The sequence below is a fragment of the Condylostylus longicornis genome, unplaced genomic scaffold (genome assembly GCF_029603195.1).
Source record: "Condylostylus longicornis isolate FDR11 unplaced genomic scaffold, ASM2960319v2 ptg000306l, whole genome shotgun sequence".
NCBI lineage: Eukaryota > Metazoa > Arthropoda > Insecta > Diptera > Dolichopodidae > Condylostylus > Condylostylus longicornis.
Genome location: NW_026578270.1, coordinates 5,001 through 15,000, shown reverse-complemented (window position 1 = coordinate 15,000; position 10,000 = coordinate 5,001). Strand labels below are relative to the sequence as shown.

The window sequence follows — 10,000 nt, the reverse complement described above, 5'->3', positions numbered from 1 at the left end:
GACGCATGCGTCTCCATCACAGACACCAGTTGTGATAATACTAAGGCTTTACCTCAACTTGTTTTTTTTTGTGTGATTACAGTTATAATTCATATATATGTGGTTGCTTGGTCTAGTGGTATGATTCTCGCTTAGGGTGCGAGAGGTCCCGGGTTCAATTCCCGGAGCAGCCCAGTGATTTTAATCTATTGACATTGTTCAAAAATTATTTTGACCTTTGATGAACACCAATGCGTTCGTAAATTTCCTCATTCCCCACCATGAAAATAACATCTATTCTTCATTACATTATAAAGAGAAGTGTACAAGTACTTGTTTTTGTTGCATGCGTCTCCATCTCTTTACGACGCATGCGTCTCCATCACAGACACCAGTTGTGATAATACTAAGGCTTTACCTCAACTTGTTTTTTTTTGTGTGATTACAGTTATAATTCATATATATGTGGTTGCTTGGTCTAGTGGTATGATTCTCGCTTAGGGTGCGAGAGGTCCCGGGTTCAATTCCCGGAGCAGCCCAGTGATTTTAATCTATTGACATTGTTCAAAAATTATTTTGACCTTTGATGAACACCAGTGCATTCGGAAATGTCTAAATTTCCTCATTCCCCACCATGGAAATAACATCTATTCTTCATTACATTATAAAGAGAAGTGTACAAGTACTTGTTTTTGTTGCATGCGTCTCCATCTCTTTACGACGCATGCGTCTCCATCACAGACACCAGTTGTGATAATACTAAGGCTTTACCTCAACTTGTTTTTTTTTGTGTGATTACAGTTATAATTCATATATATGTGGTTGCTTGGTCTAGTGGTATGATTCTCGCTTAGGGTGCGAGAGGTCCCGGGTTCAATTCCCGGAGCAGCCCAGTGATTTTAATCTATTGACATTGTTCAAAAATTATTTTGACCTTTGATGAACACCAATGCGTTCGTAAATTTCCTCATTCCCCACCATGGAAATAACATCTATTCTTCATTACATTATAAAGAGAAGTGTACAAGTACTTGTTTTTGTTGCATGCGTCTCCATCTCTTTACGACGCATGCGTCTCCATCACAGACACCAGTTGTGATAATACTAAGGCTTTACCTCAACTTGTTTTTTTTTGTGTGATTACAGTTATAATTCATATATATGTGGTTGCTTGGTCTAGTGGTATGATTCTCGCTTAGGGTGCGAGAGGTCCCGGGTTCAATTCCCGGAGCAGCCCAGTGATTTTAATCTATTGACATTGTTCAAAAATTATTTTGACCTTTGATGAACACCAATGCGTTCGGAAATGTCTAAATTTCCTCATTCCCCACCATGGAAATAACATCTATTCTTCATTACATTATAAAGAGAAGTGTACAAGTACTTGTTTTTGTTGCATGCGTCTCCATCTCTTTACGATGCATGCGTCTCCATCACAGACACCAGTTGTGATAATACTAAGGCTTTACCTCAACTTGTTTTTTTTTGTGTGATTACAGTTATAATTCATATATATGTGGCTGCTTGGTCTAGTGGTATGATTCTCGCTTAGGGTGCGAGAGGTCCCGGGTTCAATTCCCGGAGCAGTCCAGTGATTTTAATCTATTGACATTGTTCAAAAATTATTTTGACCTTTGATGAACACCAGTGCATTCGGAAATGTCTAAATTTCCTCATTCCCCACCATGGAAATAACATCTATTCTTCATTACATTATAAAGAGAAGTGTACAAGTACTTGTTTTTGTTGCATGCGTCTCCATCTCTTTACGGCGCATGCGTCTCCATCACAGACACCAGTTGTGATAATACTAAGGCTTTACCTCAACTTGTTTTTTTTTGTGTGATTACAGTTATAATTCATATATATGTGGTTGCTTGGTCTAGTGGTATGATTCTCGCTTAGGGTGCGAGAGGTCCCGGGTTCAATTCCCGGAGCAGCCCAGTGATTTTAATCTATTGACATTGTTCAAAAATTATTTTGACCTTTGATGAACACCAGTGCATTCGGAAATGTCTAAATTTCCTCATTCCCCACCATGGAAATAACATCTATTCTTCATTACATTATAAAGAGAAGTGTACAAGTACTTGTTTTTGTTGCATGCGTCTCCATCTCTTTACGACGCATGCGTCTCCATCACAGACACCAGTTGTGATAATACTAAGGTTTTACCTCAACTTGTTTTTTTTTGTGTGATTACAGTTATAATTCATATATATGTGGTTGCTTGGTCTAGTGGTATGATTCTCGCTTAGGGTGCGAGAGGTCCCGGGTTCAATTCCCGGAGCAGCCCAGTGATTTTAATCTATTGACATTGTTCAAAAATTATTTTGACCTTTGATGAACACCAATGCGTTCGTAAATTTCCTCATTCCCCACCATGGAAATAACATCTATTCTTCATTACATTATAAAGAGAAGTGTACAAGTACTTGTTTTTGTTGCATGCGTCTCCATCTCTTTACGACGCATGCGTCTCCATCACAGACACCAGTTGTGATAATACTAAGGCTTTACCTCAACTTGTTTTTTTTTTGTGTGATTACAGTTATAATTCATATATATGTGGTTGCTTGGTCTAGTGGTATGATTCTCGCTTAGGGTGCGAGAGGTCCCGGGTTCAATTCCCGGAGCAGCCCAGTGATTTTAATCTATTGACATTGTTCAAAAATTATTTTGACCTTTGATGAACACCACTGCGTTCGTAAATTTCCTCATTCCCCACCATGGAAATAACATCTATTCTTCATTACATTATAAAGAGAAGTGTACAAGTACTTGTTTTTGTTGCATGCGTCTCCATCTCTTTACGACGCATGCGTCTCCATCACAGACACCAGTTGTGATAATACTAAGGCTTTACCTCAACTTGTTTTTTTTTGTGTGATTACAGTTATAATTCATATATATGTGGCTGCTTGGTCTAGTGGTATGATTCTCGCTTAGGGTGCGAGAGGGCCCGGGTTCAATTCCCGGAGCAGCCCAGTGATTTTAATCTATTGACATTGTTCAAAAATTATTTTGACCTTTGATGAACACCAGTGCATTCGGAAATGTCTAAATTTCCTCATTCCCCACCATGGATACAAGTACTTGTTTTTGTTGCATGCGTCTCCATCTCTTTACGACGCATGCGTCTCCATCACAGACACCAGTTGTGATAATACTAAGGCTTTACCTCAACTTGTTTTTTTTTGTGTGATTACAGTTATAATTCATATATATGTGGTTGCTTGGTCTAGTGGTATGATTCTCGCTTAGGGTGCGAGAGGTCCCGGGTTCAATTCCCGGAGCAGCCCAGTGATTTTAATCTATTGACATTGTTCAAAAATTATTTTGACCTTTGATGAACACCAGTGCATTCGGAAATGTCTAAATTTCCTCATTCCCCACCATGGAAATAACATCTATTCTTCATTACATTATAAAGAGAAGTGTACAAGTACTTGTTTTTGTTGCATGCGTCTCCATCTCTTTACGACGCATGCGTCTCCATCACAGACACCAGTTGTGATAATACTAAGGCTTTACCTCAACTTGTTTTTTTTGTGTGATTACAGTTATAATTCATATATATGTGGTTGCTTGGTCTAGTGGTATGATTCTCGCTTAGGGTGCGAGAGGTCCCGGGTTCAATTCCCGGAGCAGCCCAGTGATTTTAATCTATTGACATTGTTCAAAAATTATTTTGACCTTTGATGAACACCAGTGCATTCGGAAATGTCTAAATTTCCTCATTCCCCACCATGGAAATAACATCTATTCTTCATTACATTATAAAGAGAAGTGTACAAGTACTTGTTTTTGTTGCATGCGTCTCCATCTCTTTACGACGCATGCGTCTCCATCACAGACACCAGTTGTGATAATACTAAGGCTTTACCTCAACTTGTTTTTTTTTGTGTGATTACAGTTATAATTCATATATATGTGGTTGCTTGGTCTAGTGGTATGATTCTCGCTTAGGGTGCGAGAGGTCCCGGGTTCAATTCCCGGAGCAGCCCAGTGATTTTAATCTATTGACATTGTTCAAAAATTATTTTGACCTTTGATGAACACCAATGCGTTCGTAAATTTCCTCATTCCCCACCATGGAAATAACATCTATTCTTCATTACATTATAAAGAGAAGTGTACAAGTACTTGTTTTTGTTGCATGCGTCTCCATCTCTTTACGACGCATGCGTCTCCATCACAGACACCAGTTGTGATAATACTAAGGCTTTACCTCAACTTGTTTTTTTTTGTGTGATTACAGTTATAATTCATATATATGTGGTTGCTTGGTCTAGTGGTATGATTCTCGCTTAGGGTGCGAGAGGTCCCGGGTTCAATTCCCGGAGCAGCCCAGTGATTTTAATCTATTGACATTGTTCAAAAATTATTTTGACCTTTGATGAACACCAATGCGTTCGGAAATGTCTAAATTTCCTCATTCCCCACCATGGAAATAACATCTATTCTTCATTACATTATAAAGAGAAGTGTACAAGTACTTGTTTTTGTTGCATGCGTCTCCATCTCTTTACGATGCATGCGTCTCCATCACAGACACCAGTTGTGATAATACTAAGGCTTTACCTCAACTTGTTTTTTTTTGTGTGATTACAGTTATAATTCATATATATGTGGTTGCTTGGTCTAGTGGTATGATTCTCGTTTAGGGTGCGAGAGGTCCCGGGTTCAATTCCCGGAGCAGCCCAGTGATTTTAATCTATTGACATTGTTCAAAAATTATTTTGACCTTTGATGAACACCAGTGCATTCGGAAATGTCTAAATTTCCTCATTCCCCACCATGGAAATAACATCTATTCTTCATTACATTATAAAGAGAAGTGTACAAGTACTTGTTTTTGTTGCATGCGTCTCCATCTCTTTACGACGCATGCGTCTCCATCACAGACACCAGTTGTGATAATACTAAGGCTTTACCTCAACTTGTTTTTTTTGTGTGATTACAGTTATAATTCATATATATGTGGTTGCTTGGTCTAGTGGTATGATTCTCGCTTAGGGTGCGAGAGGTCCCGGGTTCAATTCCCGGAGCAGCCCAGTGATTTTAATCTATTGACATTGTTCAAAAATTATTTTGACCTTTGATGAACACCAGTGCATTCGGAAATGTCTAAATTTCCTCATTCCCCACCATGGAAATAACATCTATTCTTCATTACATTATAAAGAGAAGTGTACAAGTACTTGTTTTTGTTGCATGCGTCTCCATCTCTTTACGACGCATGCGTCTCCATCACAGACACCAGTTGTGATAATACTAAGGCTTTACCTCAACTTGTTTTTTTTTGTGTGATTACAGTTATAATTCATATATATGTGGTTGCTTGGTCTAGTGGTATGATTCTCGCTTAGGGTGCGAGAGGTCCCGGGTTCAATTCCCGGAGCAGCCCAGTGATTTTAATCTATTGACATTGTTCAAAAATTATTTTGACCTTTGATGAACACCAATGCGTTCGTAAATTTCCTCATTCCCCACCATGGAAATAACATCTATTCTTCATTACATTATAAAGAGAAGTGTACAAGTACTTGTTTTTGTTGCATGCGTCTCCATCTCTTTACGATGCATGCGTCTCCATCACAGACACCAGTTGTGATAATACTAAGGCTTTACCTCAACTTGTTTTTTTTTGTGTGATTACAGTTATAATTCATATATATGTGGTTGCTTGGTCTAGTGGTATGATTCTCGCTTAGGGTGCGAGAGGTCCCGGGTTCAATTCCCGGAGCAGCCCAGTGATTTTAATCTATTGACATTGTTCAAAAATTATTTTGACCTTTGATGAACACCAGTGCGTTCGGAAATGTCTAAATTTCCTCATTCCCCACCATGGAAATAACATCTATTCTTCATTACATTATAAAGAGAAGTGTGCAAGTACTTGTTTTTGTTGCATGCGTCTCCATCTCTTTACGATGCATGCGTCTCCATCACAGACACCAGTTGTGATAATACTAAGGCTTTACCTCAACTTGTTTTTTTTTGTGTGATTACAGTTATAATTCATATATATGTGGCTGCTTGGTCTAGTGGTATGATTCTCGCTTAGGGTGCGAGAGGTCCCGGGTTCAATTCCCGGAGCAGCCCAGTGATTTTAATCTATTGACATTGTTCAAAAATTATTTTGACCTTTGATGAACACCAGTGCATTCGGAAATGTCTAAATTTCCTCATTCCCCACCATGGAAATAACATCTATTCTTCATTACATTATAAAGAGAAGTGTACAAGTACTTGTTTTTGTTGCATGCGTCTCCATCTCTTTACGGCGCATGCGTCTCCATCACAGACACCAGTTGTGATAATACTAAGGCTTTACCTCAACTTGTTTTTTTTTGTGTGATTACAGTTATAATTCATATATATGTGGTTGCTTGGTCTAGTGGTATGATTCTCGCTTAGGGTGCGAGAGGTCCCGGGTTCAATTCCCGGAGCAGCCCAGTGATTTTAATCTATTGACATTGTTCAAAAATTATTTTGACCTTTGATGAACACCAGTGCATTCGGAAATGTCTAAATTTCCTCATTCCCCACCATGGAAATAACATCTATTCTTCATTACATTATAAAGAGAAGTGTACAAGTACTTGTTTTTGTTGCATGCGTCTCCATCTCTTTACGACGCATGCGTCTCCATCACAGACACCAGTTGTGATAATACTAAGGCTTTACCTCAACTTGTTTTTTTTTGTGTGATTACAGTTATAATTCATATATATGTGGTTGCTTGGTCTAGTGGTATGATTCTCGCTTAGGGTGCGAGAGGTCCCGGGTTCAATTCCCGGAGCAGCCCAGTGATTTTAATCTATTGACATTGTTCAAAAATTATTTTGACCTTTGATGAACACCAATGCGTTCGGAAATGTCTAAATTTCCTCATTCCCCACCATGGAAATAACATCTATTCTTCATTACATTATAAAGAGAAGTGTACAAGTACTTGTTTTTGTTGCATGCGTCTCCATCTCTTTACGATGCATGCGTCTCCATCACAGACACCAGTTGTGATAATACTAAGGCTTTACCTCAACTTGTTTTTTTTTGTGTGATTACAGTTATAATTCATATATATGTGGCTGCTTGGTCTAGTGGTATGATTCTCGCTTAGGGTGCGAGAGGTCCCGGGTTCAATTCCCGGAGTAGCCCAGTGATTTTAATCTATTGACATTGTTCAAAAATTATTTTGACCTTTGATGAACACCAGTGCATTCGGAAATGTCTAAATTTCCTCATTCCCCACCATGGAAATAACATCTATTCTTCATTACATTATAAAGAGAAGTGTACAAGTACTTGTTTTTGTTGCATGCGTCTCCATCTCTTTACGGCGCATGCGTCTCCATCACAGACACCAGTTGTGATAATACTAAGGCTTTACCTCAACTTGTTTTTTTTTGTGTGATTACAGTTATAATTCATATATATGTGGTTGCTTGGTCTAGTGGTATGATTCTCGCTTAGGGTGCGAGAGGTCCCGGGTTCAATTCCCGGAGCAGCCCAGTGATTTTAATCTATTGACATTGTTCAAAAATTATTTTGACCTTTGATGAACACCAGTGCATTCGGAAATGTCTAAATTTCCTCATTCCCCACCATGGAAATAACATCTATTCTTCATTACATTATAAAGAGAAGTGTACAAGTACTTGTTTTTGTTGCATGCGTCTCCATCTCTTTACGACGCATGCGTCTCCATCACAGACACCAGTTGTGATAATACTAAGGCTTTACCTCAACTTGTTTTTTTTTGTGTGATTACAGTTATAATTCATATATATGTGGTTGCTTGGTCTAGTGGTATGATTCTCGCTTAGGGTGCGAGAGGTCCCGGGTTCAATTCCCGGAGCAGCCCAGTGATTTTAATCTATTGACATTGTTCAAAAATTATTTTGACCTTTGATGAACACCAATGCGTTCGGAAATGTCTAAATTTCCTCATTCCCCACCATGGAAATAACATCTATTCTTCATTACATTATAAAGAGAAGTGTACAAGTACTTGTTTTTGTTGCATGCGTCTCCATCTCTTTACGATGCATGCGTCTCCATCACAGACACCAGTTGTGATAATACTAAGGCTTTACCTCAACTTGTTTTTTTTTGTGTGATTACAGTTATAATTCATATATATGTGGCTGCTTGGTCTAGTGGTATGATTCTCGCTTAGGGTGCGAGAGGTCCCGGGTTCAATTCCCGGAGCAGCCCAGTGATTTTAATCTATTGACATTGTTCAAAAATTATTTTGACCTTTGATGAACACCAGTGCATTCGGAAATGTCTAAATTTCCTCATTCCCCACCATGGAAATAACATCTATTCTTCATTACATTATAAAGAGAAGTGTACAAGTACTTGTTTTTGTTGCATGCGTCTCCATCTCTTTACGGCGCATGCGTCTCCATCACAGACACCAGTTGTGATAATACTAAGGCTTTACCTCAACTTGTTTTTTTTTGTGTGATTACAGTTATAATTCATATATATGTGGTTGCTTGGTCTAGTGGTATGATTCTCGCTTAGGGTGCGAGAGGTCCCGGGTTCAATTCCCGGAGCAGCCCAGTGATTTTAATCTATTGACATTGTTCAAAAATTATTTTGACCTTTGATGAACACCAGTGCATTCGGAAATGTCTAAATTTCCTCATTCCCCACCATGGAAATAACATCTATTCTTCATTACATTATAAAGAGAAGTGTACAAGTACTTGTTTTTGTTGCATGCGTCTCCATCTCTTTACGACGCATGCGTCTCCATCACAGACACCAGTTGTGATAATACTAAGGCTTTACCTCAACTTGTTTTTTTTTGTGTGATTACAGTTATAATTCATATATATGTGGTTGCTTGGTCTAGTGGTATGATTCTCGCTTAGGGTGCGAGAGGTCCCGGGTTCAATTCCCGGAGCAGCCCAGTGATTTTAATCTATTGACATTGTTCAAAAATTATTTTGACCTTTGATGAACACCAATGCGTTCGTAAATTTCCTCATTCCCCACCATGGAAATAACATCTATTCTTCATTACATTATAAAGAGAAGTGTACAAGTACTTGTTTTTGTTGCATGCGTCTCCATCTCTTTACGACGCATGCGTCTCCATCACAGACACCAGTTGTGATAATACTAAGGCTTTACCTCAACTTGTTTTTTTTTGTGTGATTACAGTTATAATTCATATATATGTGGTTGCTTGGTCTAGTGGTATGATTCTCGCTTAGGGTGCGAGAGGTCCCGGGTTCAATTCCCGGAGCAGCCCAGTGATTTTATTCTATTGACATTGTTCAAAAATTATTTTGACCTTTGATGAACACCAATGCGTTCGGAAATGTCTAAATTTCCTCATTCCCCACCATGGAAATAACATCTATTCTTCATTGACATTGTTCAAAAATTATTTTGACCTTTGATGAACACCAATGCGTTCGGAAATGTCTAAATTTCCTCATTCCCCACCATGGAAATAACACCTATTCTTCATTACATTATAAAGAGAAGTGTACAAGTACTTGTTTTTGTTGCATGCGTCTCCATCTCTTTACGACGCATGCGTCTCCATCACAGACACCAGTTGTGATAATACTAAGGCTTTACCTCAACTTGTTTTTTTTTGTGTGATTACAGTTATAATTCATATATATGTGGTTGCTTGGTCTAGTGGTATGATTCTCGCTTAGGGTGCGAGAGGTCCCGGGTTCAATTCCCGGAGCAGCCCAGTGATTTTAATCTATTGACATTGTTCAAAAATTATTTTGACCTTTGATGAACACCAATGCGTTCGGAAATGTCTAAATTTCCTCATTCCCCACCATGGAAATAACACCTATTCTTCATTACATTATAAAGAGAAGTGTACAAGTACTTGTTTTTGTTGCATGCGTCTCTATCTCTTTACGACGCATGCGTCTCCATCACAGACACCAGTTGTGATAATACTAAGGCTTTACCTCAACTTGTTTTTTTTTGTGTGATTACAGTTATAATTCATATATATGTGGTTGCT

At 38.5% G+C, this 10,000-nt stretch overlaps 25 non-coding genes across 25 annotated transcripts in view; all 25 read left to right on the top strand.

The window, feature by feature from the left end:
• Window positions 1–1,144: 1,144 nt before the first annotated feature.
• Window positions 1,145–1,216, top strand: Trnap-agg (transfer RNA proline (anticodon AGG)). Its single transcript has one exon. It is a non-coding gene; the product is annotated as a tRNA-Pro (tRNA).
• Window positions 1,217–1,497: 281 nt separating this feature from the next.
• On the top strand, window positions 1,498–1,569 carry Trnap-agg (transfer RNA proline (anticodon AGG)). The gene has a single exon. It is a non-coding gene; the product is annotated as a tRNA-Pro (tRNA).
• A 281-nt stretch (window positions 1,570–1,850) lies between these two features.
• Trnap-agg (transfer RNA proline (anticodon AGG)) lies at window positions 1,851–1,922 on the top strand. Its single transcript has one exon. It is a non-coding gene; the product is annotated as a tRNA-Pro (tRNA).
• Window positions 1,923–2,203: 281 nt separating this feature from the next.
• On the top strand, window positions 2,204–2,275 carry Trnap-agg (transfer RNA proline (anticodon AGG)). The gene has a single exon. It is a non-coding gene; the product is annotated as a tRNA-Pro (tRNA).
• Window positions 2,276–2,549: 274 nt separating this feature from the next.
• Trnap-agg (transfer RNA proline (anticodon AGG)) lies at window positions 2,550–2,621 on the top strand. Its single transcript has one exon. It is a non-coding gene; the product is annotated as a tRNA-Pro (tRNA).
• A 273-nt stretch (window positions 2,622–2,894) lies between these two features.
• Window positions 2,895–2,966, top strand: Trnap-agg (transfer RNA proline (anticodon AGG)). Its single transcript has one exon. It is a non-coding gene; the product is annotated as a tRNA-Pro (tRNA).
• A 243-nt stretch (window positions 2,967–3,209) lies between these two features.
• On the top strand, window positions 3,210–3,281 carry Trnap-agg (transfer RNA proline (anticodon AGG)). The gene has a single exon. It is a non-coding gene; the product is annotated as a tRNA-Pro (tRNA).
• Window positions 3,282–3,561: 280 nt separating this feature from the next.
• On the top strand, window positions 3,562–3,633 carry Trnap-agg (transfer RNA proline (anticodon AGG)). The gene has a single exon. It is a non-coding gene; the product is annotated as a tRNA-Pro (tRNA).
• A 281-nt stretch (window positions 3,634–3,914) lies between these two features.
• On the top strand, window positions 3,915–3,986 carry Trnap-agg (transfer RNA proline (anticodon AGG)). The gene has a single exon. It is a non-coding gene; the product is annotated as a tRNA-Pro (tRNA).
• Window positions 3,987–4,259: 273 nt separating this feature from the next.
• On the top strand, window positions 4,260–4,331 carry Trnap-agg (transfer RNA proline (anticodon AGG)). The gene has a single exon. It is a non-coding gene; the product is annotated as a tRNA-Pro (tRNA).
• A 633-nt stretch (window positions 4,332–4,964) lies between these two features.
• Trnap-agg (transfer RNA proline (anticodon AGG)) lies at window positions 4,965–5,036 on the top strand. Its single transcript has one exon. It is a non-coding gene; the product is annotated as a tRNA-Pro (tRNA).
• Window positions 5,037–5,317: 281 nt separating this feature from the next.
• Window positions 5,318–5,389, top strand: Trnap-agg (transfer RNA proline (anticodon AGG)). Its single transcript has one exon. It is a non-coding gene; the product is annotated as a tRNA-Pro (tRNA).
• Window positions 5,390–5,662: 273 nt separating this feature from the next.
• Trnap-agg (transfer RNA proline (anticodon AGG)) lies at window positions 5,663–5,734 on the top strand. The gene has a single exon. It is a non-coding gene; the product is annotated as a tRNA-Pro (tRNA).
• A 281-nt stretch (window positions 5,735–6,015) lies between these two features.
• Window positions 6,016–6,087, top strand: Trnap-agg (transfer RNA proline (anticodon AGG)). The gene has a single exon. It is a non-coding gene; the product is annotated as a tRNA-Pro (tRNA).
• A 281-nt stretch (window positions 6,088–6,368) lies between these two features.
• Window positions 6,369–6,440, top strand: Trnap-agg (transfer RNA proline (anticodon AGG)). The gene has a single exon. It is a non-coding gene; the product is annotated as a tRNA-Pro (tRNA).
• A 281-nt stretch (window positions 6,441–6,721) lies between these two features.
• Trnap-agg (transfer RNA proline (anticodon AGG)) lies at window positions 6,722–6,793 on the top strand. The gene has a single exon. It is a non-coding gene; the product is annotated as a tRNA-Pro (tRNA).
• Window positions 6,794–7,074: 281 nt separating this feature from the next.
• Window positions 7,075–7,146, top strand: Trnap-agg (transfer RNA proline (anticodon AGG)). Its single transcript has one exon. It is a non-coding gene; the product is annotated as a tRNA-Pro (tRNA).
• Window positions 7,147–7,427: 281 nt separating this feature from the next.
• Window positions 7,428–7,499, top strand: Trnap-agg (transfer RNA proline (anticodon AGG)). The gene has a single exon. It is a non-coding gene; the product is annotated as a tRNA-Pro (tRNA).
• Window positions 7,500–7,780: 281 nt separating this feature from the next.
• Trnap-agg (transfer RNA proline (anticodon AGG)) lies at window positions 7,781–7,852 on the top strand. The gene has a single exon. It is a non-coding gene; the product is annotated as a tRNA-Pro (tRNA).
• A 281-nt stretch (window positions 7,853–8,133) lies between these two features.
• On the top strand, window positions 8,134–8,205 carry Trnap-agg (transfer RNA proline (anticodon AGG)). The gene has a single exon. It is a non-coding gene; the product is annotated as a tRNA-Pro (tRNA).
• Window positions 8,206–8,486: 281 nt separating this feature from the next.
• Trnap-agg (transfer RNA proline (anticodon AGG)) lies at window positions 8,487–8,558 on the top strand. The gene has a single exon. It is a non-coding gene; the product is annotated as a tRNA-Pro (tRNA).
• Window positions 8,559–8,839: 281 nt separating this feature from the next.
• Window positions 8,840–8,911, top strand: Trnap-agg (transfer RNA proline (anticodon AGG)). The gene has a single exon. It is a non-coding gene; the product is annotated as a tRNA-Pro (tRNA).
• Window positions 8,912–9,184: 273 nt separating this feature from the next.
• Trnap-agg (transfer RNA proline (anticodon AGG)) lies at window positions 9,185–9,256 on the top strand. The gene has a single exon. It is a non-coding gene; the product is annotated as a tRNA-Pro (tRNA).
• Window positions 9,257–9,640: 384 nt separating this feature from the next.
• Trnap-agg (transfer RNA proline (anticodon AGG)) lies at window positions 9,641–9,712 on the top strand. The gene has a single exon. It is a non-coding gene; the product is annotated as a tRNA-Pro (tRNA).
• Window positions 9,713–9,993: 281 nt separating this feature from the next.
• Window positions 9,994–10,000, top strand: part of Trnap-agg (transfer RNA proline (anticodon AGG)) — a 72-nt gene continuing 65 nt past the window's right edge. Inside the window, exon 1 of the tRNA in view lies at window positions 9,994–10,000. This exon is cut by the window's right edge and continues 65 nt beyond it. This is a non-coding gene — a tRNA (tRNA-Pro).